The sequence below is a fragment of the Cherax quadricarinatus genome, chromosome 11, assembly GCF_038502225.1.
Source record: "Cherax quadricarinatus isolate ZL_2023a chromosome 11, ASM3850222v1, whole genome shotgun sequence".
Classification (NCBI taxonomy): domain Eukaryota; kingdom Metazoa; phylum Arthropoda; class Malacostraca; order Decapoda; family Parastacidae; genus Cherax; species Cherax quadricarinatus.
The window spans coordinates 53,963,549-53,991,513 of NC_091302.1; the positions used below are offsets into that span (position 1 = coordinate 53,963,549).

The following is a 27,965-nucleotide window of genomic DNA, read 5'->3' on the forward strand; positions in this document are numbered from 1 at the left end:
CCCTACCATCAGGCAAAATTTACTGCTGACAGCATATCCGAATGAGCTGAGCTCACGATGTAGAATTACGTGAGGGACACTGGCCTCAATGACATAGTTCTACGTGACAGCCACTGAAAGGGTTAAGTGTGAATCCCTGTAAGAACACACCAATGAGCCCATGAAAACTTTTCTCACCTTCAACAAAAGCTATATACAGTCGACCTTCCATATCCGTAGGTTCTGCATCCTCAAATTCAACCAAACGAGGACTGAAAATACATACAGTATTTGAAAAAAAATCCACAAAGTTCCAAAAAGCAAAATCCGAATTTGTGACACGCCTCAACCTAAGCCTAGAGAAGCTCTTGTTTATGACCCAATAATGAGTCATGTAAACTATTTTGTATAAAATAATTAATAACAAAAATAATTATAAAAATTCATTGGCACATAGCACCAGTAGGCTAAGGTCAACTAGGCAATGGAGTAAGATAGACTACGGATAGTATCAATAGGCTAATTCATGTTTACCCTCAAACCACCCTGTAAAAACATTTTTACTCACCTCCAACGATTTTGATATTAACCCTTTCAGGGTCCAAGGCCCAAATCTGGAGTCACGCACCAGTGTCCAAGAATTTTCAAAAAAAAAATTTGTTATTTTTTCTTATGAAATCATAGAGAATTTTTTTGTGAAGGTAATAAAACAAAAAGTACGAAATTTGGTGGAAAATTGACGAAATTATGCTCTCACGAATTTTGATGTGTCAGCGATATTTACGAATCGGCGATTTTGCCGACTTTGACTCCCATTTTAGGCCAATTACATTATTCCAATCAACCAAATTCTTAGCTATTTCACTAGTATTACTTCTATTCTATCGATTGAGCACAAGAAATCGCCAAGTCAACTGTTTCAACTACAAAATAAAGTGATCGGAAATTGTTAATTTGGCCAATTTAACACAAAGTTCAAAATATTCCAGTTTCAAAATAGGGTCCAGAATGAACAATGTAGGCATTTTTGGCACTAAACTAACATTTCCTCTGTTCATTAGTTATGTTTTGAGGCTTTACAAATAAATTCCATTTTGATTTTTTATTCACATAATGAATTTTTATTCACACCAAAAAATAGAAGATTTACTGTTATGCAATACTGTAATAATTGTATAAATATCATCACCATATTTGTGAATGTATATTAGACCCACCAGCTGACGTGTATTAGACGTGTGAGGTCGTTTGTTTACTCTTGAATATCGGCAAAAATTTAACATTTCTTCTACTTTGAGCTCAGTTTCAAGCCATTTCCAGTGCTAAAACCAATCAAAATCATCTATATTTCTGTAATATGTCTTCCATTCTATCAAATGAGACCAAGAAATCGCAAATACAACTATAAAAAACATACGAAAAAACACTGCAAAGTTGCTGTTTTAATCGAAAAATCATGATTTCATTTTTTTTCTCTCATTATACACAGTGTGCTGCAGGATCTGTTTTATGTGGTGCACACATACCACATAGATGTATTCTCTCATATCTAGGCCCAAATGTACCACTCACAGTTTATCAGAGTGAGCTGAGCTCATGGCGTAGATCTACGGTTTGGACCCTGAACGTAAAGCCGTAGATCTACGGGACGGACCCTGAAAGGGTTAAAGGAACATTATCAAATATAAAAAGCAAAAGTAAAATTGTGGCATGTTGAAAGGGGTTCAAATAACTCTACATACAGGTATACTGCAGTACAGGAGAGCCCTGCTCATATAGTGGGTTAGATTCCAGGCTGCTGCCGTAAAGCTAATCACTTTTCTTTTCACTTTCAAATGTATATAAATGCCTGAAAAATATGTTTACACTATCATATATTAAGTTAGCAACATAACTAGGCCTAAAAACAATAAAAAAGTAAAATGCATATACAGTAGTACACTCATTTCTTACCTTAAAATATTTCTGGCCTTAACGTACGGTGAGAGGTAAGTAGTATGAGCGAAGACAGAAAAGGAATGTTTTTCTTCAATTACCCCTCAGTAATACTATTCACAGTTTCTCTGGTGTTGTTGTACTGAAAAAAACGTGTAGCAGTAATTAACCCCTTGACTGTTTCGGTCTTAAGAGCCAATGTGTTTGATGTATATATACTCAAAAATTCTAGCAGCTTCAAATCAAGCAAGAGAAAGCTGGTAGGCCCACATGTGAGAGAATGGGTCTGTGTGGTCAGTGTGCACTGTGCACGCAGTGCATAATGAGAAAAAAAAACTCCGACCGTGTTTTTGGATTACAATGCCAATTTTGAGGTGTATTTTCATATAGTTTTTATGGTAATAGTCTCTTTTGTAGTCACATTTGATAGAATGGAAAACATATTATAAAAAAGAACCTTGAAATGGAGCTCAAAGTAGGGAAAATGTTTGATTTTTGGCGATGTTCAAGAGTAAACAAATGATGTCATTGTCCAATAAATGTCCACCTAACCATTCTAATATGCAGTCATGAATGGGTTGACATTATTTATACAATTATTACAATATTGAAGTAGTCTGCATAACAGTAAATCTTCTATTTTTTGTTTGAATAAAATTTCAAAATAGAAAGCAAGAGTAATATCAGAGGGGCCTGGAGACATGACTGATGAACAAAGAAAATGTTATTTTAGAGCCAGGAATGTCTGCATTGTTCATTCTGGACCCTATTTTGAAATTGGCATATTTTTTAATTTGTGTGAAATTGGCCAAATTGCCAATTTATGACCAGTTCATTGGGTAGTTGAAATCAGTAAATGGGCAGTTTCTTGTACTCAATCGATAAAACAAATGGCGTTCTAAAGAAATAGTTACGAGTTTGGTTGACTGGAACAAAGGAATTAGCCGAAAATAGGGCTCAAAGTGGGCAAAATCGCTGATTCGTAAATATCGCCGAAGTCGCTAACTTCACAAGAGCGTAATTCCTTAAGTTTTCCCTCAAATTCCGTAATTTTGGTGTCATTACCATTGGGAAAAGATTATCATTTCATAAGAAAAAAATAATTTTTTTTTTTTCAAATATTTTGCAACACCAGGAGACACCTCAGGATTTGGGGTTGCGACAGTCAAAGGGTCAATGTCGTACATTCCTTTACACCCACCTGCCTGGCTACCACACCTCACAATTATGTCAATTTTACCATGATTGTATGTATTTTGTTTATATGACATGTAGCACGTTTCTTATATAATTTTGAAAAAATGTCATAGATTAATGAAAGCATCTATAATAACATTATTATTATTATTACAGTATTATGCTTATTGCATCTTCAACACTAGTGACACACTCATAGCTACTCCTACTTTGTAACAATGCCAGAGTGTTTAATGTACCTGCATGCCAGCACAGTGTGTAAATTTATTTAGGTATAGGTATACAGTAGGGCCCCACTTATATGGCGGGTTAGGTTCTAGGCTGTCGCCGGAAAGCAGACATCGCCGGAAGGCAGAACGCCATTTTTTCCATTTATAAATGCATATAAATGCCAGACAACAAGTTTACACTAAATTATATTAAGTTAGTAATAGAACTAGGCATCAAAACACACAAAGTAAAATACATTCACAGTACATTCATTACTTATCTTAAATTATTTGTAATCTTAATGTAGGGAGAGAGGTGAGTAGTACTTATTTGTAGGAAGTCAGGTGTAGGTAGCCCTGGCTCCCCATCTCATATTTAATATACGATATTTAAAACATCCCAGAGAGTTAAAATACACATACAGTACACTCACTATTTACCTTAAAATATGTGTAGTCTTAATATAGGAAGAGAGGTGAGTAGTATTTATTTGTAGGAAGTCAGTGTAGGTAGCTGGTAGGTGTAGCCGGTAGGGGTAGCCCGCCTGGGCTACACCTACCGGCTACCTACACTGTGGCCCTGAGCCATATTATTAACATTGACATACCTTGTTCACTGAATTTAATTGTTTCTAACAACTACCTTTAGATGCCATCATAAACGAAGGAAGAAGTAATGAATAATTCATGCTGAAAATTGTAAACAAAAGCGGAATGGGGGAGTAGCTGGGCCAAACGCAGATTCATACACATTTTCTCTGATGGCTGAGCAGAGAAAACGAAATGTTGTCCCTCCACCCGGCTACCACACAGGTCCACAAGTATTATTATCAGAGCACATATAAAATGTGCAATAAATGCCAGACAACAAGTTTACACTAACTTATATTAAGTTAGCAATAGAAATAGGCATTAAAAACACAATAAAAGGTAAGATACACACAGAGTATACTTATTACTTACCTTAAAATATTAATATTAATGTGTGAGAGGTGAGTGGCAGGGTGTTTATTGAATAAAATCAGAATGGCACACCATCATCCTCTAACTTGGCACTTAAAGCAAGAGGCTTACGACTCCTCTTTTTATCACAGCTAAGCTTAGACGCCATCGTCAACGAGAGCCAACAAGTTAACGAAAGAGTAAACGAGAGAGAGAACGAGATACAGAGTTCAGACAATGTAAGAACACAAACTGAACAGGTAGTGAGCGATCACTTAGTCAGGCGAAATAAATGCGTATTAATATGTGTCTACTTTTAGTTCATTCACGTACGTTTGTAAGAGTCTGTAAAACATTTACCTCAATTTTTTGTATTATAATAATACAAATGCTGTACTCTTACATTGTGTACAAGTTGTACAAGTTAATACAGAATAAACAAACAGCAACACACCATTTTTAGAGTGAATGAAGATATTATTATTATTATTATCAAAATAAAAAGCACTAAATCCACAAGGGTCATGAATTGCTATATACATGTATAGGGTGAAGGCATACAAAAAGAATATTTTTCTATAGTTATCCCCCAGTTTGACTAGAGAAAACGTAACTCTTCCGACACTACCTACACAGCTGCTTTGTAAACAAATCTCATATTTACGTCAATTTTTATTCTGTGAGTGTATCATGTTTATATGCTATGTAACGGGTTTCATATATAATTTTGAGGAAAATTTCATAGATGGATTAATGAAAATGCCTATATTAATGTAAAATAAGATATTTAATGTGCCCAAGAGTGATTATTATTACGCAGTATTGGCGTCATGAGTAGAGAGAGACTTAGCGATTTTAATGTGCACCTGCACACCAGCACAGTGTAAGTATACAGTGGACCCCCACTTTACGATATTTCATTCCAGACGTATGTTCAGGTGCCATTACTGAATGAATTTGTTCCCATAAGGAATATTGTGAATTAGATTAGTCCATTTCAGACCCCCAAATATACACGTACAAATGCACTTACATAATTGGTCGCATTGGGAGTTGATCGTAAAGCGGGGGTCCACTGTATTTAGGTACAGGTACACATAAGTATAATTATCAGAGTACATATGAAATATGCAGTAACTTTAAAACACTTGAAATTTTGGGAAGTTTCCTGACATAATGTGGTCACGGAAAATGTAAACAAACCGGGTGGGGCGCGCCGTATTTGAAAGACCGCTTGCCATAAAGCAAATTTTGGTCATAATTTGACATCGCCATATTAGCAGAATGCCATAAGGCGAAACGCTGTAAAGCGGGGCCCTACTGTACATAAGTGCAATTATCAGTAGTATCTCAATACTATCTCAATCTTAGTCATAGACATACCTGGCTCACTGAGTTCAATCATTTCTAACTTTGCACTTAAAGTAAGAGCCTTATGACTCCTCTTTTTATCACAACTATCCTTAGATGTCATTGTAACACAAAAAAGTATACATAAAATATGCAATAACTTTAAAGCACCTTAAACTTGGAAAGTTTCTAAATAAGCAAGAGAGATGCTGAGCTCACAGATGATGTAAACAGAGTGAATGTGTTTCACATAAATATTGCATGTTTTAGCTCATTTTAGACAAGAGTCTTACAAAGACTGAAACTCTGTGAGTTTCATCATTATTCCCCAAACAATACAATATAACAACTATTTACATAGCATTTACATTGTATTAGGTATTATAAGTAATCTAGAGATGATTTAAAGTACATATATGGGAGGATGTGCGTAGGTTATATGCAAATACTACGTTATTTTATATAAAGGACTCGAGCATCCGTGGATTTTGGTATCCTCTGGGGTTCTGGAACCAATCCCCGCAGATATCGAGGGACGACTGTATGTGGTATTCCTCCTGTATCTGCGGGGGATACATTCCAAGACCTATCGTGGATACCTGAAACCATGGATAGTAGTGAACCCTATATATAAGTCCTTTTTCATTTACATACATACCTATAATAAAGTTTAATTGGTAAATTACACACAATAAATCAAGAATTAACACTTTTTCACTGATGGGAAGCACTTCACAGCTTCTCTTAGGCTTTGAAGAACTGACTCACTGTGGTATGGTTTGTTTGCAATCGTAATGACACGATTGCAAACAAACCATATCACAGGTGGGGTTTGAGCCCGCGGTCAGAGAGTCTCAAAACTCCAGACCATCACGTTAGCCACTGGGCCAGCTAGCTTCAATAAGATTTGTCCAACTAGGTATATTTCTACACCATAGGAAGGTTAGCATAAGCACCACTGTGTCCACAAATGCAAATTTTTACAGACAAATATCCCACTAGCATGGCCGTGATGAACTCTAGCTCAAGTCCCCTCAAAGATGTCAACATGGCTCACAAAATCGTAATGACACGGTCTGGAGTTTTGAGACTCTCTAACCGCGAGTTCAAACCCCACCCGTGTTATGGTTTGTTTGCTATCATGTCATTACGATTTCGTGAGTCATGTTGACAGCTTTGAGGGGACTTGAGCTCGAGTTCGTCACGGCCAAGCAAGCGGGAGATTCGTCTGTAAAAACTTGCATTTGTGGACACAGTGGTGCCTATGCTAACCTTCCTATGGTGCAGAAATATACCTAGTTGGACGAATCTTATTGAAGCTAGCTGGCCCAATGGCTAACGCCACACTCTGGAGTTTTAAGACTCTCTGACCGCGGGTTCAAACCCCACCCGTGATATGGTTTCTTTGAAGAACTGCCACCATCATTACTTTTGTGCTTTGGTGCCATTACATATTAAGCAAAATTAAGGGTTATTTTCAGGCCACAGTAAACCATGGATAACTGAAACTGCAGAAACCGAACCCGCGGATACAGGAGTCCTACTGTATAGGACTCTTAATTTAGTGAGAAGTAATTGGTAAATCAGACAGCTCCATTGTGCCTATTTTCTCATTTTAAGGGAAACACAAGGGCACAGCTGGAAGCTGAAAACTCATCTGAGTCACAGTATGTTATGAAGTATTTCTTCAGCCTTAGAGTTGTCAGGAAGTGGAATAATCTGGAGATTGAAAAGGTAGAGGCGGGATCCATACATAGCTTAAAGAAGAAGTACAATAAGGCTCTTGGAGCCAGGAGTTATGATCAGCAAAGAGGCAGAGCCACGAGCTGTGACTAGACCACATACAGTGGACCCTCGCCTAACGCTATTAATCCGTTCCTGAGAGCTCAACGTTAGGCGAAATTATTGTTAGGCGAATTAATTTTCCCCATAAGAAATAATGGAAATCAAATTAATCCATTCCTGACACCCCAAAGCATGAACCAAAAAAAAAAATTACCACATGAAATATTAATTTTAATACACACAAACTGAAGACATGCACAGTTACATGACACTTACCTTTATTGAAGATCTGGTGATGATTGATGGGATGGGAGGAGGGGAGAGTGTTGATGGTGTTAGTGTTTAGAAGGGGAATCCCCTTCCATTAGGACTTGAGGTGGCAAGTCCTTTTCCAGGGTTACTTCCCTTCTTCTTTTAATGCCACTAGGACCAGCTTCAGAGTCACTGGACCTCTGTCGCACAACATATCTGTCCATAGAGGCCTGTACCTCCCGTTTCTTTATGACATTCCTAAAGTGTTTCACAACATTGTCAGTGTAATAGTCACCAGCACGGCTTGCAATAGCTGTGTGAGGGTGATTTTCATCAAAAAAGATTTGCACTTTAAGCCACATTGCACACATTTCCTTAATCTTTGAAGTAGGCAACTTCTTCAATTTCTCTATCCCCTCCTCCGAAGCAGTTTCCTCAGGTGTGGCCTCTTTCTGTTGAAGATGATCTAGCAGCTCATCAGTGGTTAGTTCTTCATTGTCCTCCTCCACCAACTCTTCCACATCCTCCCCACTAACCTCCAACCCCAAGGACTTCCCCAAAGTTGGCCTGTGATACTCCAATACTGAAACTATGTATTGTGCCAAAACAAAAGCATTCACATTGCTAAACTCACAAACTAGTATTTAGTCACTTAGCCATAATACCAACTTACCTCATAATTTGTAATATTCTAAAGTTAAGAATTAATCTAGGTCTGCCCGAAATGCCTAGCCATGCTAGGTGTTCTAGTGGCCCCCTCTGTAATTAGTATTTTACTACATGTAAATCACACAATAACCAAATTCTGTAAACTCAGCATTGTAATCCTTATAGAGAATAAACTTTGAATGCCACAATGGATTCCTCAACTGGCATAGGATTCCCAGGGTTAGCCTCAAACCCTTCAAAATCCCTTTTGTCTACACATTCTGGCCACAGTTTCTTCCAAGCAGAGTTCAAGGTCCTCTTAGTCACTTCCTCCCAAGCCTTACCTATAATGTTTACACAATTGAGGATGCTAAAGTGATCTCTCCAAAACTCTCTTAGAGTCAACTGAGTTTCTGAGGTCACTACAAAGCACCTTTCAAACATAGCTTTTGTGTACAGTTTCTTGAAGTTGGAAATGACCTGCTGGTCCATGGGCTGCAGGAGAGGAGTGGTATTAGGTGGCAAAAACTTGACCTTAATGAAGCTCATTTCCGCACAAAGTCGCTCTGCCACGTCTGAAGGATGACCAGGAGCATTGTCTAATACCAGGAGGCACTTAAGATCTAATTTCTTTTCAATTAGGTAATTTTTCACAGTGGAGGCAAATGCATGGTTTAACCAGTCATAGAAAAAGTCCCTAGTGACCCATGCCTTACTGTTTGCCCTCCAGAGCACACACAAATTAGCCTTGAGGACATTGTTTTTCCTGAACACTCTGGGAGTTTCAGAGTGATACACCAATAAAGGCTTCACTTTGCAATCACCACTAGCATTGGCACACATCAACAGAGTAAGCCTGTCTTTCATAGGCTTATGTCCTGGGAGTGCCTTTTCCTCCTGAGTAATGTACGCCCTGCTTGGCATTTTCTTCCAAAACAGGCCTGTTTCGTCACAATTAAACACTTGTTCAGGTTTCAGTCCTTCACTGTCTATGTACTCCTTGAATTCCTGCACATATTTTTCAGCCGCTTTGTGGTCTGAACTGGCAGCCTCACCATGCCTAATCACACTATGTATGCCACTACGATTCTTAAATCTCTCAAACCAACCTTTGCTGGCCTTAAATTCACTCACATCACCACTAGTTGCAGGCATTTTTCTAATTAAATCGTCATGTAACTTCCAAGCCTTTTCACATATGATCGCTTGAGAGATGCTATCTCCTGCTATCTGTTTTTCGTTTATCCACACCAATAACAGTCTCTCAACATCTTCTATCACTTGTGATCTCTGTTTCGAAAACAAAGTTGCACCTTTGGCAAGAACAGCTTCCTTGATTGCTGTTTTCTTGGCCACAATAGTAGCAATGGTTGATTGGGGTTTTGTGTACAACCTGGCCAGCTCGGAGACACACACTCCACTTTCATACTTAGCAATGATCTCTTTCTTCATATCCATAGTAATTCTCACTCTTTTTGCTGTAGGGTTTGCACTAGAAGCTTTCTTGGGGCCCATGGTGACTTATTTTGCAGGTGCAATCACTAAAAAGGCTGTGATAATATGAAATGTTCCGATTATATGCTTGGAAGCGACCGCGGTGGCTGGCTTGTAAACACTGGCACCCACGGAACAAGTGAGGCGGGCTCAGGCCGCACGTGGACGCGTCTCGAACAAATCGCGTTCAGCGAGTTGTTTAGCGCTAGCCGAGGCAAAATTTTTGCGTTAAAATGTATCGCTAGGCGGATTTAACGTTATGCGATGCGTTCGTTAGGCAAGGGTCCACTGTACTATAGGCTAGTACACATAGATGAGACCTGTTGACATAGGATCCCACAGGGCAGTATCCTCAGCCATTTTATGGCGTTTTGCTTTACGGCATTCCACTAATACGGACATTTCAAATTATAACCAAAATTGGTATACGGCTCCCCCCACCTGACTTTCTAATATGGTCCCGCGTCCCACCTGGTTTGTTTACATTCTCCATGAGCACTGCGTCTCCATTATGTCTGGAAACTTTCAAAAATTTCAAGTGTTGTTAAAAGTTATTTCATATTTTATATATACTCTGATAACTATATTGATGTGTACCTGTGCCTAAGTAAACTACACACTGTGCTGGCATACAGGTACACATTAAAATCTGTAAGAATGTCTTATGTCTCAAGATGCCATATTAATAATGATAATAATAATAATAATAATCACCGAGGCACATTAAATGTCGTATATTATGTTAATATACACATTTTCATTAATCCATCTATGATATTTTTTCAAAATTATGTATATAATAAACATGCTACGTAACATATAAACATGACAAATACACCCACAGTAGATTAAATTAACATAAATATGAGATATGCTAGCCAGGCTACTCGTAGGAGTGATGGCAAGAATAAGGTTTTCTCTTGTCCAACATCAGAGAAAATGTGTACACTAATATTACTAGGGGCAACTGTAGAAAATTAATCCTTTCGTATGCCTTCACTCAGTGTGTCATTTCTTCTAAAAATGGTGTTACAAGAGACTGGGAATGTTGCTCTTTATTTATTCTACTGTATCAACGTGGAGACAACTTGTACACAATTTAAAGTGTTTGTATTATGGTATAATACAAATGTATGAACCCCAATAGAAATAAGTCACTTTAACTTTTTTGGGTTATCCTAGGTTCTCTACACATGCTGCTATGCATGATAATCTGTGCAACTGTATTTGTGTATACCTGAATAAATTTACTTACTGAACCAAAACAAGATGCATTTACCTGGTTTGATTACATAGCTCTGCATCTGTCCTCTCTCATGTACTCATTCTCTCTCTCTCTCGTTTATTCGTTGTATCTTGTTTACTCACCTCTGATCCTACATTAAGACTACAAGTAATGAGTGAACTGTATATGCATTTTATTGCTCTGTGATGCTTTAAATGTCGTAGTATATTATATGTGGGTGGGGTGGCCTGGTGTGGTAGGTATGGTAGCCTGGCTGGCTGCCATACCTACCACAACTGATTTCTTGCAATAAATACTAATCATCTCACCCTACATTAAGACTACAAATATTTTAAGGTAAGTAATAAGTGTGCTATATGTGTATTTTAGGTTTAAAAATGTAGTGTTAGAGTGTTTCAGCAGAAGTTTGTGGTTACAGGAAAGTGGGTGTGGGAGGGAAGAGGAGCAATTGGTGGAATGATGATGTAAAGAGAGCAGTAAGGGAGAAAAAGTTAGCATATGAGAAGTTTTTACAAAGTAGAAGTGATGCAAGGAGGGAAGAGTATATGGAGAAAAAGAGAGAGGTTAAGAGAGTGGTGAAGCAATGTAAAAAGAGAGCAAATGAGAGAGTGGGTGAGATGTTATCAACAAATTTTGTTGAAAATAAGAAAAAGTTTTGGAGTGAGATTAACAAGTTAAGGAAGCCTAGAGAACAAATGGATTTGTCAGTTAAAAATAGAAGAGGAGAGTTATTAAATGGAGAGTTAGAGGTATTGGGAAGATGGAGGGAATATTTTGAGGAATTGTTAAATGTTGATGAAGATAGGGAAGCTGTGATTTCGTGTATAGGGCAAGGAGGAATAACATCTTGTAGGAGTGAGGAAGAGCCAGTTGTGAGTGTGGGGGAAGTTAGTGAGGCAGTAGGTAAAATGAAAGGGGGTAAGGCAGCCGAGATTGATGGGATAAAGATAGAAATGTTAAAAGCAGGTGGGGATATAGTTTTGGAGTGGTTGGTGCAATTATTTAATAAATGTACGGAAGAGGGTAAGGTACCTAGGGATTGGCAGAGAGCATGCATAGTTCCTTTGTATAAAGGCAAAGGGGACAAAAGAGAGTGCAAAAATTATAGGGGGATAAGTCTGTTGACTATACCTGGTAAAGTGTATGGTAGAGTTATTATTGAAAGAATTAAGAGTAAGATGGAGAATAGGATAGCAGATGAACAAGGAAGCTTTAGGAAAGGTAGGGGGTGTGTGGATCAGGTGTTTACAGTGAAATATATAAGTGAACAGTATTTAGATAAGGCTAAAGAGGTCTTTGTGGCATTTATGGATTTGGAAAAGGCGTATGACAGGGTGGATAGGGGGGCAATGTGGCAGATGTTGCAGGTGTATGGTGTAGGAGGTAGGTTACTGAAAGCAGTGAAGAGTTTTTACGAGGATAGTGAGGCTCAAGTTAGAGTATGTAGGAAAGAGGGAAATTATTTCCCAGTAAAAGTAGGCCTTAGACAAGGATGTGTGATGTCACCGTGGTTGTTTAATATATTTATAGATGGGGTTGTAAGAGAAGTAAATGCGAGGGTCTTGGCAAAAGGCGTGGAGTTAAAGGATAAAGAATCACACATAAAGTGGGAGTTGTCACACTTGCTCTTTGCTGATGTCACTGTGCTCTTGGGAGATTCTGAAGAGAAGTTGCAGAGATTGGTGGATGAATTTGGTAGGGTGTGCAAAAGAAGAAAATTAAAAGTGATTACAGGAAAGAGTAAGGTTATGAGGATAACAAAAAGATTAGGTGATGAAAGATTGGATATCAGATTGGAGGGAGAGAGTATGGAGGAGGTGAATGTATTCAGATATTTGGGAGTGGACGTGTCAGCGGATGGGTCTATGAAAGATGAGGTGAATCATAGAACTGATGAGGGGAAAAGGGTGAGTGGTGCACTTAGGAGTCTGTGGAGACAAAGAACTTTGTCCTTGGAGGCAAAGAGGGGAATGTATGAAAGTATAGTTTTACCAACGCTCTTATATGGGTGTGAAGCATGGGTGATGAATGTTGCAGCGAGGAGAAGGCTGGAGGCAGTGGAGATGTCATGTCTGAGGGCAATGTGTGGTGTGAATATAATGCAGAGAATTCGTATTTTGGAAGTTAGGAGGAGGTGCGGGATTACCAAAACTGTTGTCCAGAGGGCTGAGGAAGGGTTGTTGAGGTGGTTCGGACATGTAGAGAGAATGGAGTGAAACAGAGTGACTTCAAGAGTGTATCAGTCTGTAGTGGAAGGAAGGCAGGGTAGGGGTCGGCCTAGGAAAGGTTGGAGGGAGGGGGTAAAGGAGGTTTTGTGTGCGACGGGCTTGGACTTCCAGCAGGCATGCGTGAGCGTGTTTGATAGGAGTGAATGGAGACAAATGGTTTTTAATACTTGACGTGCTGTTGGAGTGTGAGCAAAGTAACATTTATGAAGGGGTTCAGAGAAACCGGCAGGCCAGACTTGAGTCCTGGAGATGGGAAGTACAGTGCCTGCACTCTGAAGGAGGGGTGTTAATGTTGCAGTTTAAAAACTGTAGTGTAAAGCACCCTTCTGGCAAGACAGTGATGGAGTGAATGATGGTGAAAGTTTTTCTTTTTCGGGCCACCCTGCCTTGGTGGGAATCAGCCAGTGTGATAATAAAAATAATAATGTGTATTTTACTTTTTTTATTGTTTTTTAATGCCTAGTTCTATTGCTAACTTAATATATGTTAGTGTAAACTTGTTATCTAGTATTTCTATGCATTTACATGTAAATGCATAGAAAAAAAGGGCATTCCACTTTAAGGCAAATTCCGCTTTACAGCAGTAGCCTAGAACCTAACCTGCCATATAAGTGGGGCCCTACTGTACATCAATGATCTTCCCAAATACATCCCAGCAACTCCCAGCGACTCAATTTTTGTCATCAGCCACCCAAATCCAAATTCCCTGTTAATGAAGAACTCTTAAAGATATCAACCAGGATGACTACCAATAAACTCAGGCTTAGAATTGACAAGATGTTTGGCAACAGGACTACAAACGTCCAACTACACATCATAATTAATGGTTCTCCCATTGCTATCCCATTGCTATATTGCTATATCAAAACTGTAATTATTCTCTATCAAACTTACTAAAGCTATATAGCATGAACTAGTTGAATATTCAATTTTCTTGTATTCACTGTAACTCACCTAATGACAGTATGTATAATTACAGCACTGTTATTGCCTTATTAATTTTAAGTTAGTCTTAAGCTTGCCCAAAATACTCTGCATATAAAGGGGCTTTTGGCATGTTCACCAAATTGTTACACTCCTTTGTACAAACATGTATCATGCTAAAAGAAACTTCTTATTTGTTATTACTTATTACATCTGTTCCTAGACAGCAACTTGAAATTCAACACCCACATTCAACACATTACAAAAGAAGGATCCAAATCAGTTGGCACCTTCTTCAAGATATGTCAATATGTACCTCAAACAGCACTACTTACAAGTTGGCACCTTCTTCAAGATATGTCAATAAGTACCTCAAACAGCACTACTTACAATGTCTTTGTAGGGGAGGCTTAGCTTCCTCCCCTCCCCACCCCCCCCTTCCCACCTCTTACTGGTAAAATTCTCAGATCTGTGTTTAACTTGGCTGATTCCTGTATACCAGCCAATACATGCACTGTTTTCATATGCTGTTATGTATGATAATTTATGTAACTGTATTTATGTGTATGTGTACCTGAATAAACTGACTGACTGACTGGACTAACTGACTGACTGGACTGGACTGGACTGGACTGGACTGGACTGGACTGGACTGGACTGACTGACTGGACTGACTAGACTGACTGACTGGACTGACTGACTGGCCTAACTAGACTGACTGACTGACTGACTGACTGGACTGACTGGGCTGACTGGACTGACTGACTTACTGATTGGACTGACTTACTTGACTCACTGACTCTCTCACTCCTTTCCCTCCCTACCTCTCTCTCTTCACTCTCTTCAGAATTACTGACATATACCAACAACCACAATATAAAGTAAGAAATATTATTTCTGTAAAATTCATAGCCTTAGCCAATGCATTAAACATAATACATCATGACAATGAACAACTATTACATTATCATTTTCATTTTTGTAAGATTTGGAGACAACAAAAAAGTTGTTGGCATTTTTGGGGGTCCCAGGAAGTAACCAATGTGTTCCCATAAGTTCTTCAGTTTGTTTAACATGGTTTCGTCTAACATTGCACATTCAGGAATGTAACTGTGTTAATCAATGGTCTACTGTACAATAAAAAGCAGTGGTACTAATGATCACTCAGTCTACTGCCAGACAACACATTCCCCCAATCTTTAAAGACCTAAACTTTCTTAATAAACATAAAATCCAATCATACTACTGTGCATATTACATATACAGGACAATAAATTCTAATATCAATCCTGCTCTGAAACTCTTGGAAGGTGCAACAGAACTCATAGTCATAATAATAGACACAAAAATCTTTATGATATTCCCCCACATCCAGCTCAATCTTTGTAAAAACTCAATGTGCATAAAAGGATCTAAAATCTAGAACACTCTCCCTGAAAACTCCAGTCTCTCTCAACCTGCCAGCCACTTCAAAGTTATTGTTAAAAAAACACCTTTCCCTAATGGGATCCTAACAACAATTAATTATGCTGAATAATTCTTTCAATTTGTATTTCCCCTATCTTGTCTATCATTCCTTAACTCATGTCCCTTCTCTATCATTCCTTCAATTCATACCTGGCTTCATCCTTAATGTATCACAAATTATATGTTTATTTAATTACTACATGCCTCCAATATAATACAACCCATGTACAGTATTCTTATTCTCATATACTTGCAATCATAATTTAGTTTCAAGGCTGCCCAAAATGATTTATATAATAAAGAGCTTTCTAAAAAGTAATTTACAGTAGGACCCTGCTTTATGGTGTTTCGGTAATGTGGACATTTCAAATTATGACCAAAACCCGTTATACAGCTCCCCCCCCCCCAAAACTGACTTACTAATATGGCCTCTGAGTACCACTCTGTTTGTTTACATCTTCCATGAGCTCTGTGTCTCTCCATTATGTCTGGAAACTTTCCAAAATTTCAAGTATTTTAAAGTTACTGCATATCTTATATACGACTAAGAGTGTCTCACTAGTCTTGACACCATAATAATAATGATGATAATGATAATAATAATACTAATACTGGGGCACATCAAATGTCATATATGACTATAATACTGTATGGACATTGTCGTTAATCCATCTATGATATATTTTTTAAAATTATATAAGAAACATGCTACATAACATATAAACATGATACATAAACCCAGAGTAGAATAAATTTGCCATAAATGAGATGTGGTAGCTGAGCAGCTTGTCGGAGTGACGGTAAGAATTACGTTTTCTCTAGCTCAGCACCAGAGAAAATGTGTACACTATAGTATTACTGGGGGTAACTGTAGAAAAATATTCCTGTTTGCATTGTGGGGTAAATGCTTCACCAACTCATGCAAATGTACTTGTTTGAACCAAAAGTAGACAGGTATTAATATGCATTTCTCATTACCGAGTGACTTCCCTCACGGCTTCGTTTGTTTGTTTGCATTCTTGGTGTCTCTCTCCTTCTCTCTTGTTTACTCATTCTCTCACATTCACAATGCATCTCAGGGTAGTACAGGTACTTTTCACTTAATGACCAAGTTTCGTTCATAACAGCAGGTCGGTATGCGGATTGGTCGTTAAGCGAGGAGCTGCCCCTTATGGATATTTCAGGAATACTGTACTGGTAGTGGGTTTGTGTCAACCAAGTTTAGATATTGTTTTAATGACACCTTTACACCATTTATAACATTTTTAGTATAGTACATGTATTTAAAAATAGAACTAGGCATTAAAAAACAATAAAAAAGTAAAGTACACATACAGTACACTGGTCAGAGAGCTGGTCGTAAGTCTGACTGGTTGTTAAACAGGTAGGTCATTAAGTGAGGAGTACCTGTAGTTAGAAATGATTAAACTCAGTGAACAAGGTATGTTGATGGTAATAATAATAATCGCTCTGGGGCACTTTACATTTAAGTCATATATTATTTTGTGTAGTTATGGCAACTGGTGTGGGAGCTACCACACCTGACTTCCTACAATAAATACTACTCACCTCTCACCCAACATTAAGACTACAAATATTTTAAGGTAGGTAATGAATGTACTGTGTATGTATTTTATGTTTTATTGTTTTTTGATGCCTAGTTCTATTGCTAACTTAATATATGTTAATGTAAACTTCTTATCTGGCCTTTACATACATTTTAAGTGGACAAATAAATGGCTTTCCACTTTATGGCAATTTCCACTTTACGGCAGTAGCCTGGAACCTAACCTGCCGTATAAGTGGGGCCCTACTGTATATACTGTATGTCAATCACTGTAATAATTGTTTAATATACTGTACACCAGTCTATAGAAATAAAGTTTGTTTCGTTTTGTTTGTTTTATTTCCATTCACGTCCTACTTTTTAAAAATGTATCCTGAAGGGTATACATGTATCCTGAATTATCAGTCATTAGGGGGAACGTGCTAAACTTGTAGGTTCATAGAATGCATGAAAATGGGAGACAATAAGGTTCAATTCAAGGAAAGAAAGAACAGGTCCAAATCCTTGGATCATGAACTCCTTCACCTGCATAAAGGCACCACCCTGGAGGGAACACACATCCTGAAGATTATGGAACATAGCACATAATTTCTAAACTGTCTTATGAACATAGTCTATAAAGTTTTACCTAAATACTATCTTACATATGCCTTGAGTTTTGTGGTAGAGAAAGACAATAAAAAGAGAATTTTTTGAGAAATAGTTGTTGTTGGGGTTGTTAATTGCCATAAAAGCGTATGCCTTATTGAGCTCTGCGACCCTGGAGTCCAGGAAAAAAACAGAGTAGTAGTAATCTTTATATAAATTACATGATACAAGTGCTACAGACTTAGTCAATTAAGTAATTTTATTTAGGCACAAGTACACATGCACACAATTATCATATAGTATAGTGTAAGTTACCTAGGGTAACCCAATAAGTCAAAGTACAGTGGACCCCCGCCTTACGATGGCATCGCGTTACGTTAAATCCGCCATACAATACATTTTAATGCAAAAATTTTGCCTCACCTCACGCTAAAAAGCTCGCCTCACGCGATTTGTCCGGGACGCGTCCCACACGTGGCATCAGCTACCGCGTGCATGCCAGTGTTTACAAGCTAGCCAGTGTGGTCGCATCCACGCATACATTTGATACATTTCATATTATCACAGTGTTTTTAGTGATTGTAGCTGCAAAATAAGTCACCATGGGCCCCAAGAAAGCTTCTAGTGAAAATTACTATGGAAATGAAGAAAGAGATAATTGCTAAGTACAAAAGTGGAGTGCGTGTGTCGGAGCTGGCCAGGTTGTATACCAAACCCCAAACCATCGCTACTATCGTGGCTAACAAAACGGCAATCAAGGAAGCTGTTCTTGCAAAAGGTGCAACTTTGTTTTTGAAACAGAGATCGCAAGTACTCGAAGATGTTGAGAGGCTGTTATTTGTGTGGATAAATGAAAAACAGATAGCAGGAGATAGTATCTCTCAAATAACAAAAAAAGGCACAATACCGTGACTGGAACAATACACAAATAACCCGCACATAAAAGAGAGAAGCTTACGACGACGTTTCGGTCCGACAATGTCAATGGTCCAAGTCGGACCGAAACGTCGTCGTAAGCTTCCCTCTTTTATGTGCGGGTTATTTGTCTATAGCATCTCTCAAGCGATCATATGTGAAAAAGGCTAGGAAGTTGCATGAGGATTTAATTAGAAAAATGCCTGCAACTAGTAATGTGAGTGAATTTAAGGCCAGCAAAGGTTGGTTTTGAGAGATTTAAGAATCGTAGTGGCATACATAGTGTGATAAGGCATGGTGAGGATAGACCTGAGGAAACTGCTTCAGAGGAGGGGAGAGAGAAATTGAGGAAGTTCTACTACTTCAAAGATTAAGGAAATGTGTGCGAAGTGGGTTGAGCTGCAAACCTTTGTGGATGAAAATCACCCTGACACAGCTACTGCAAGCCGTGCTGGTGACTATTACAATGACACTGTTATGGCCCATTTTAGATAAGTCTTAAAGGAATGGGAGGTACAGACCTCTATGGACAGATTTGTTGTGCGACAGAGGTCCAGTGACTCTCAAGCTGGTCCTAGTGGCATTACAAGGAGAAGGGATGTAACTCCAGAAAAGGACTTGATACCTCAAGTCCTAATAGAAGGGGATTCCCCTTCTAAACAATAACAACTTCCACAAACTCCCCTCCTCCCATCCCATCAATCATCACCAGATCTTCAATAAAGGTAAGTGTCATGTATTCTATTCTTAGTACAGTAGTAATTGTGCATGTCTTCTTCAGTTTGTGTGTATTAAAATTAATATTTCATGTGGTAATAATTTTTTTTTTCATACTTTGGGGTGTCTTGCACAGATTAATTTGATTTCCATTATTTCTTATGGGGAAAATTGATTCGCCTTATGATAATTTCGGCTTACGATGAGCTCTCAGGAATGGATTAATATCATAAGGCGGGGGTCCACTGTAATTCATTTCCACTGTGGTCCTTCTTGACATTATAGGCATACAGTATTTAACAGAAAGCCCTTGGTTATACAGAACATTCTGGGCTAAGTGAACTGGGCAGCAGGTGTAAGGAAACATGCCCAATGTTTCACCTGTGCCAGGAATCAGCCCCAGATCCCCAGTGTGAGCTGAAGGCACTATCAATCAAGCCACGAACCTCAATGACACCATTAATGATGAGCTCCTAAAAATAACTATGTGAATGACTACTGGCAAACTCGCCCTGCCTGTCCCAGCTACTTGGCCACTATGGCAAGGTCCTGGATGCTATAGAGGATAAACAAAATGCAGATGTAGTATACACAGACTTTGCAAAAGCCTGCAACAAGTGCAACTACGGTGTAATAGCGCACAAAATGCGTGATAAAGGCATAACAAGAAAAACTGGTACGTAGATGGATCTATAACTTCCTAAGAAATAGAAAACAAAGAGTGAAGTCTGAGGGAGCTACAGTGAAAAGCTCTGTTCCACAAGGCACAGTTCTTGCTCCCATCCTATTCCTCATCCTCATATGTGACATAGACAGAGATGTAAGCCATGTCTTCCTTTGCAGATGACACCCGAATTGCTATGACAGTGTCCTCCATCAACAACACCGCAAGACTCCGAGCAGACATCAACCAAATCTTCAAATGGGCCACTCAAAACAATATGAAGTTCAATGAAGATAAATTTCAACTACATACTCAGATATGGAAAACTTGAGGAAATTAAAACTGCATCAGGGTATACAACAAATTCTAACCATACAATAGAGTGAAAAATTAATGTGAAGAATCTGGGAGTGATAGTGTCAAAGGACCTTCAAGACCACAATAATGTATCTACTTCATCTGCTAGGAAAATGATAGGCTGGATAATGAGAACCTTCAGAACTAGGGATGCCAAGCCCATGATGATTCTCTTTAAACCATTTGTTTTCTCTAGGCTGGAATACTGCTGTACATTAACTGCCCCCTTCAAGGCAGGCATAATTGATGACCTGGAGAGTGTACAAAGAACTTTTACAGCACACTTGTGTGTGCTGTGCTGTACGATAAAGCACCTAAATTACTGGGAATGGTTGAAGTCCCTTGATTTGTATCCCCTGGAATGGAGGCATGAAAGACACATGATAATATACACTTTGAAAATACTAGAGGGATTAGTACCAAACTTGCACACGAAAATCACTCCCTATGAAAGAAAGATTTGGCAAGAGATATGACATTCCCCCAGTGAAGAGCAGGGGTGCCACGAGTACACTAAGAGACAACACAATAAGTGTCAGGGGCCCAAGACTGTTCAACTGCCTCCCAGAATACAAAAGGGGGATTACCAATAGACCCTTGGCAGTCTTCAAGAAGGCACTGGACAGGCGCCTGTAGTTAGTACTTAATCAGCCGGACTGTGGTTTGTACGCCAGTTTACATGTGGCCAGCAGTAACAGCCTGGTTGATCAGGCCCTGATCCACCACGATACCTGCTCTCAGACCAGGTTGCAAGGGCGTTGATCCCCAAAACCCTCTGGAGTTTACCTGGAGAGAGTTCCGGGGGTCAACGCCCCCGCGGCCCGGTCTGTGACCAGGCCTCCTGGTGGATCAGAGCCTGATCAACCAGGCTGTTGCTGCTGGCTGCACGCAAACCAACGTATGAGCCACAGCCCGGCTGATCAGGAACTGACTTTAGGTGCTTGTCCAGTGCCAGCTTGAAGACTGCCAGGGGTCTGTTGGTAATCCCCCTTATGTGTGCTGGGAGGCAGTTGAACAGTCTCAGGCCCCTGACACTTATTGTATGGTCTCTTAACGTGCTAGTGACACCCCTGCTTTTCATTGGGAGGATGGTGCATTGTCTGCCAAGTCTTTTGCTTTCGTAGTGAGTGATTTTCGTGTGCAAGTTCGGTACTAGTCCCTCTAGGATTTTCCAGGTGTATATAATCATGTATCTCTCCCTCCTGCGTTCCAGGGAATACAGGTTTAGGAACCTCAAGCGCTCCCAGTAATTGAGGTGTTTTTTCTCCGTTATGCGCGCCGTGAAAGTTCTCTGTACATTTTCTAGGTCGGCAATTTCACCTGCCTTGAAAGGTGCTGTTGGTGTGCAGCAATATTCCAGCCTAGATAGAACAAGTGACCTGAAGAGTGTCATCATGGGCTTGGCCTCCCTAGTTTTGAAGGTTCTCATTATCCATCCTGTCATTTTTCTAGCAGATGCAATTGATACAATGTTATGGTCCTTGAAGGTGAGATCCTCCGACATGATCACTCCCAGGTCTTTGACGGTGTTTTGCTCTATTTTGTGGCCAGAATTTGTTTTCTACTCTGATGAAGATTTAATTTCCTCATGTTTACCATATCTGAGTAATTGAAATTTCTCATCGTTGAACTTCATATTGTTTTCTGCAGCCCACTGAAAGATTTGGTTGATGTCCGCCTGGAGCCTTGCAGTGTCTGCAATGGAAGACACTCATGCAGATTCAGGTGTCATCTGCAAAGGAAGACACGGTGCTGTGGCTGACATCCTTGTCTATGTCGGATATGAGGATGAGGAACAAGATGGGAGCTAGTACTGTGCCTTGTGGAACAGAGCTTTTCACCGTAGCTGCCTCGGACTTTACTCTGTTGACGACTACTCTCTGTGTTCTGTTAGTGAGGAAATTATAGATCCATCGACCGACTTTTCCTGTTATTCCTTTAGCACTCATTTTGTGCGCTATTACGCCATGGTCACACTTGTCAAAGGCTTTTGCAAAGTCTGTATATATTACATCTGCATTCTTTTTGTCTTCTAGTGCATTTAGGACCTTGTTGTAGTGATCCAATAGTTGAGACAGACAGGAGCGACCTGTTCTAAACCCATGTTGCCCTGGGTTGTGTAACTGATGGGTTTCTAGATGGGTGGTGATCTTGCTTCTTAGGACCCTTTCAAAGATTTTTATGATATGGGATGTTAGTGCTATTGGTTTGTAGTTCTTTGCTGTTGCTTTACTGCCCCCTTTGTGGAGTGGGGCTATGTCTGTTGTTTTTAGTAACTGTGGGACGACCCCCGTGTCCATGCTCCCTCTCCATAGGATGGAAAAGGCTCGTGATAGGGGCTTCTTGCAGTTCTTGATGAACACAGAGTTCCATGAGTCTGGCCCTGGGGCAGAGTGCATGGGCATGTCATTTATCGCCTGTTCGAAGTCATTTGGTGTCAGGATAACATCGGATAGGCTTGTGTTAATCAAATTTTGTAGCTCTCTCATAAAAAATTAATTTTGATCTTCGACTCTCAGTCTGGTTAGCGGCTTGCTAAAAACTGAGTCATATTGGGACTTGAGTAGCTCACTCATTTCCTTGCTGTCATCTGTGTAGGACCCATCTTGTTTAAGTAGGGGCCCAATACTGGACGTTGTTCTCGATTTTGATTTGGCATAGGAGAAGAAATACTTTGGGTTTCTTTCGATTTCATTTATGGCTTTTAGTTCTTCCTGCAATTCCTGACTCCTAAAGGATTCTTTTAGCTTAAGTTCGATGCTTGCTATTTCTCTGACCAGTGTCTCCCTACGCATTTCAGATATATTGACCTCTTTTAGCCGCTCTGTTACTCTTTTCCGTCGCCTGTAAAGGGAGCGCCTGTCTCTTTCTATTTTACATCTACTCCTCCTTTTTCTTAGAGGAATAAGCCTTGTGCATACATCGAGTGCCACCGAGTTAATCTGTTCTAGGCATAAGTTGGGGTCTGTGTTGCTTAGTACATCTTCCCAGCTTATATCGGTTAGGACTTGGTTTACTTGGTCCCACTTTATGTTTTTGTTATTGAAGTTGAATTTGGTGAATGCTCCCTCGTGACTAGTCTCATTATGTCGGTCTGGGGCTCCACGCATACATGTCTGAACCTCAATTATGTTGTGATCTGAGTATATTGTTCTTGATATGGTGACATTTCTTATTAGATCATCATTGTTAGTGAAGATGAGGTCTAGTGTATTCTCCAGTCTAGTAGGCTCTATTATTTGCTGGTTTAAATTGAATTTTGTGCAGAGATTTAAAAGCTCGTGTGAGTGTGAGTTTTCATCAGAGCTGCCTCCTGGTGTTATTACTGCAACAATATTATTTGCTATATTCCTCCATTTTAGGTGCCTTAAGTTGAAATCCCCCAGGAGCAAGATGTTGGGTGCAGGAGCTGGAAGATTTTCCAGACAGTGGTCAATTTTTAACAGCTGTTCCTGGAATTGCTGGGATGTTGCATCCGGAGGCTTGTAGACTACCACAATGACTAGGTTTTGGTTCTCGACCTTTGCTGCTAAAACTTCCACTACATCATTTGAGGCATTAAGCAGTTCTGTGCAAACAAGTGACTCTGCAATGTACAGGCCAACCCCCCCCCCCCCTTTTGCCTGTTCACTCTGTCACATCTGTATAGGTTGTAACCTGGGATCCTCTCCAGGTATACCCTTAATATGGACAAAACCTATTACACGACATTTAGAAACAAAGCTTCAAGTATCAACTCAACACATCGAGAGTAAACTCTTAAGATCTACACCTTGAAATTTAATACCTGCATCCAACACAGCCAAGGTCTCCAAAACAATAGGCATAGTAAGTGTGTTTATTGAGGCACAGGTACACATAAGTACAATTATAATAGTGTAAATTACCTAGGATAACCCAAAATAGTCAGACATCTTTTCTTAATGTTATTATATAGCTCTATGATTATTATTATAATAAAAAAGAAGCGCTAAACCACAAGGGCTATACAGCGCTGTATATACCTCTAATAACACTACTTACATTATACCACTCTCTAATATACCCTTACCTTACCTATGCTGTTTGTGCCTCGGCTTCTACTACATCAATTAATAACCCAACAAAAACCTGTTTCTTCTTCTTTTCCCTTCAAGGGAGGTTCCTTGACGCTGGTGAGGGGCTCTTGATCCAGGAAATTGGATCTGTGCTCCAGTTCCCTGAATTAAGCCTGAATTCCTTCCATCCCCCCCTACAGGCGTTGTGTAATCCTACGGGTTTAGCGCTCCCCAATATTATCATAATAATTCTTGTTGTTGTTGTTGGGTTTATCCTGGCCACTGACTGCTGACTTTTTTGGGTTATCCCAGGTTCTCTACATATACTGCTATGTATAATATTCTATGTAACTGAATGTGTATACCTGAATAAACTTGCACTGTATCTAGATCTGCCTGTCAGTGTACGGACAAGATACTACCCAAAGCTAAGCAATGAAAAAGAAAAAGAAACAGGAGTCCTTTACTAAACAGAAACTTTAGCCTGGTGCCTAAAGCTCCCGCTTCACACACGGAGGATCCGGGTTCGATTCCCGGCGGGTGGAAACATTTCGACACGTTTCCTTACACCTGTTGTCCTGTTCACCTAGCAGCAAATAGGTACCTGGGTGTTAGTCGACTGGTGTGGGTCGCATCCTGGGGGACAAGATTAAGGACCCCAATGGAAATAAGTTAGACAGTCCTCGATGACGCACTGACTTTCTTGGGTTATCCTGGGTGGCTAACCCTCCGGGGTTAAAAATCCGAACGAAATCTTATCTTATCTTATCAAGTGGAGCCACTTGCCAAGCCTCCCAGCAGTGCCAGACGACCACTCTACCTGAGTTCAGTAACAGGCTTCCCACCAAAACCGTTAAATAAATATATCCTCAGAGAGGAAAAAATGGAGCTGGCTAAAATTAAGCTTTATACAGGTGCCCCTCCTGTAACATGCCCGGCGGGCAAAGTAGATGGGGACAAGAATATCAGAGATCCCAACAGAACAAGGCGAGGAATTCACACGTACTACCTAGCTGTAGGAAAGGAAACTGGCCAGCAGTTTGTTCTGAGCTCGCCACCACCGATTGGAATGCTCTTTTCCAAAGTGATGTTGACAACCAAGTGAATGCCTTCACTGGACACAACCTTCATCTACAAGTACGCATCCCTCACTGGCAGCATGTGATGAAGTCTACAGATCAGCCTTGGTTCGGCTTTCGTTGTAGAGAGGCTGCTACTGCTAAGTGCAAGGCTTGACGAAGGCATAAGAGACATCCCACTACCTACAACAAGAACTTGCACAGGCAAGCCTGTGGGCATATGGGTGAAGTTCAAAAGTAGGCTATCTCTAAATGGGAGGCAGACAAAGAGAAAGCTAGCATCAGATAGAATGGACTCCAAAACCTAGTGATCCTTGGTCAAGGACAGACAAGGGTATCTGCCTGATGAACTTACTCCACCTCTAACTTGACAGGATGCGTCCAGCTCTACTAGAAGTCAAGAGAAAGCTGACCTCTTTGCCGAACACTTTGCTGCCAAAATGCAGGTGCCTGATCTAGCACGGGACCCTCCTTGGCTTGCTGCAAGAACTGTGTCAATAGTGACAATAAGGCAGGAGGAGGTGTATCTTTTTAAGTCGCTTTACCAAGAAAAGGCTGTAGGTTTATTCAGGTATACACAAATGCAGTTACATAGATTATCATACATAGCAGCATATGTGTGGGCCTAGACAAGGTGAGCCCAAGATTGCTAAGAATAAGTGCAGACCAGCTAGCAGCACTTCTAACTCGCAACTTTCAGCACTGCCTATGCTGTATAGTCCTTGTGGCTTAGCGCTTCTTTTTTGATTATAATAATAATAATCAGCACTGCCTAGTACAGTGTAAATGGCCTTCTCTGTGAAAAGAGGCACATATAGTCCCTGTTCACACACACAAAAAAAGAAGAAGAGCAGAGCAGAAATCAGAAACTACAGACCAGTGTCACTCCTATCAATCACTGGCAAGATCCTTGAGACAATAATCTCACGACAAAGGAGTTTTTTTTTTGACTACCATTCACTACTCTGACCGTCAATATGGTTTCAGGAAAGGTTACTCTGCTGCTGATCTGTTGTTAAACCTCTCCACTAAGTGGCACCAATCAGTGGATCAATCCAAAGTCAGCTGTGTGATAGCACTGGACATTACTGGTGCTTTCGACATGGCGCCACTAGTGCTTTCGAGTGTCACCAGGGCCCCTTGGGAAAACTGCAAGCACTGGGAATTGCAGGCTCTACACTATGTCTCCTCAGTGATTACCTTTAAAGAAAATCTCTAAGTGTAGTTCTCAATGGGACAGAGTCAGCAAGATATCCTACTGGGTCAAGTGTTCCACAGGGAAGTGTGCTTAGGCATTGCTATGGAATGTCTACTTCAATGACCATCTCATCCCAGAATCCCATGCATATGCAGACGACTGTACTCTGAGATTTACTTATCCAAGAGAGGAAATGCCAGCTGCTCTAAGCTACATCAATCACCAGCTAAGAGCTATATCAGCCAGGGGAAACCGATGGCAGGTAACATTTGCTCCTGAGAAAACAAATGATGATGGTCTCTAGGCACCATGATGGTAATACCGGAACAGTAGTAAGTATGAATTGGAGAGTGATGGTACCCGGGGACGAAGTTGATATCCTTGGGGTGAAATCTGACTCCAAACTGACATGAAGAACCACGTTGTAAATCTTTTAAACAAGGTGGCCAAGAATCTTAGAGCACTTCGATGTATCTCGCATCTGCTCGACAGTAGAGGTTGCAAGATTCTGTACGAGGCACAAGTACGCTCACATATTATGCTCCACTTTCTTGGATTGCCTGCCCCCATCTCATCTGCGGCTACTTGACAGAGTACAGAGCAGAGCAAGAAGGCTCATCTCTTACCTGGACCTATCCTGGATAGATCTTTCATTTCAGCAGAGCCTTCAACACTGGAGGGATGTAGGTGGCTTTACTGCTATGTACAAAGTCAATATCGTCAAAATACCACACTTGGCTCCACTCCTAGGCCAGCGAGAAGTGAGCTACACAACAAGACGGGCAGCAAGCAACAAGTTCACTCTGACTTAACCCTTCTCCAGAACAGCACTTCATCTGAGATCATCTATTCCCAGGATGACTCGAGTCTGGAACCTGTTCGTACAGCATAATGATATCAACGAAATAAAGTCAGTTGACCAAATGAAATTGCTGGTCCTCAGATGGCTCCAACTTCACCCTGTTCCCTACTTGTATGTCTCATAAAAATAAAAAGCCTTTCAAATGAGCTGATGTAGGTAACAGCTCTTAGCATGTAAACAAAGTTAGGAACCCTTACCCTAACCCTGTCAAACCCTGTACTCACCTAATTAAGGTTGCAAAGGGTGGGGGAAATATGTTACTGATGCTGTAGTGAGCAAGACAGCCACACTCGACTTATCTCCCATTCTAGTGCAAGACAACACA

The 27,965-nt window shown here is 40.1% G+C and overlaps 1 long non-coding RNA gene across 1 annotated transcript; it reads right to left on the reverse strand.

Moving 5' to 3' along the window:
• Positions 1-988: 988 nt before the first annotated feature.
• Positions 989-26,032, reverse strand: LOC138852572 (uncharacterized). Its single transcript, XR_011391881.1, has 3 exons — positions 25,508-26,032; positions 1,933-2,056; positions 989-1,634 (listed from the first exon to the last, which is right to left on the reverse strand). It is a non-coding gene; the product is annotated as an uncharacterized lncRNA (long non-coding RNA).
• Between the last annotated feature and the right edge of the window lie 1,933 nt (positions 26,033-27,965).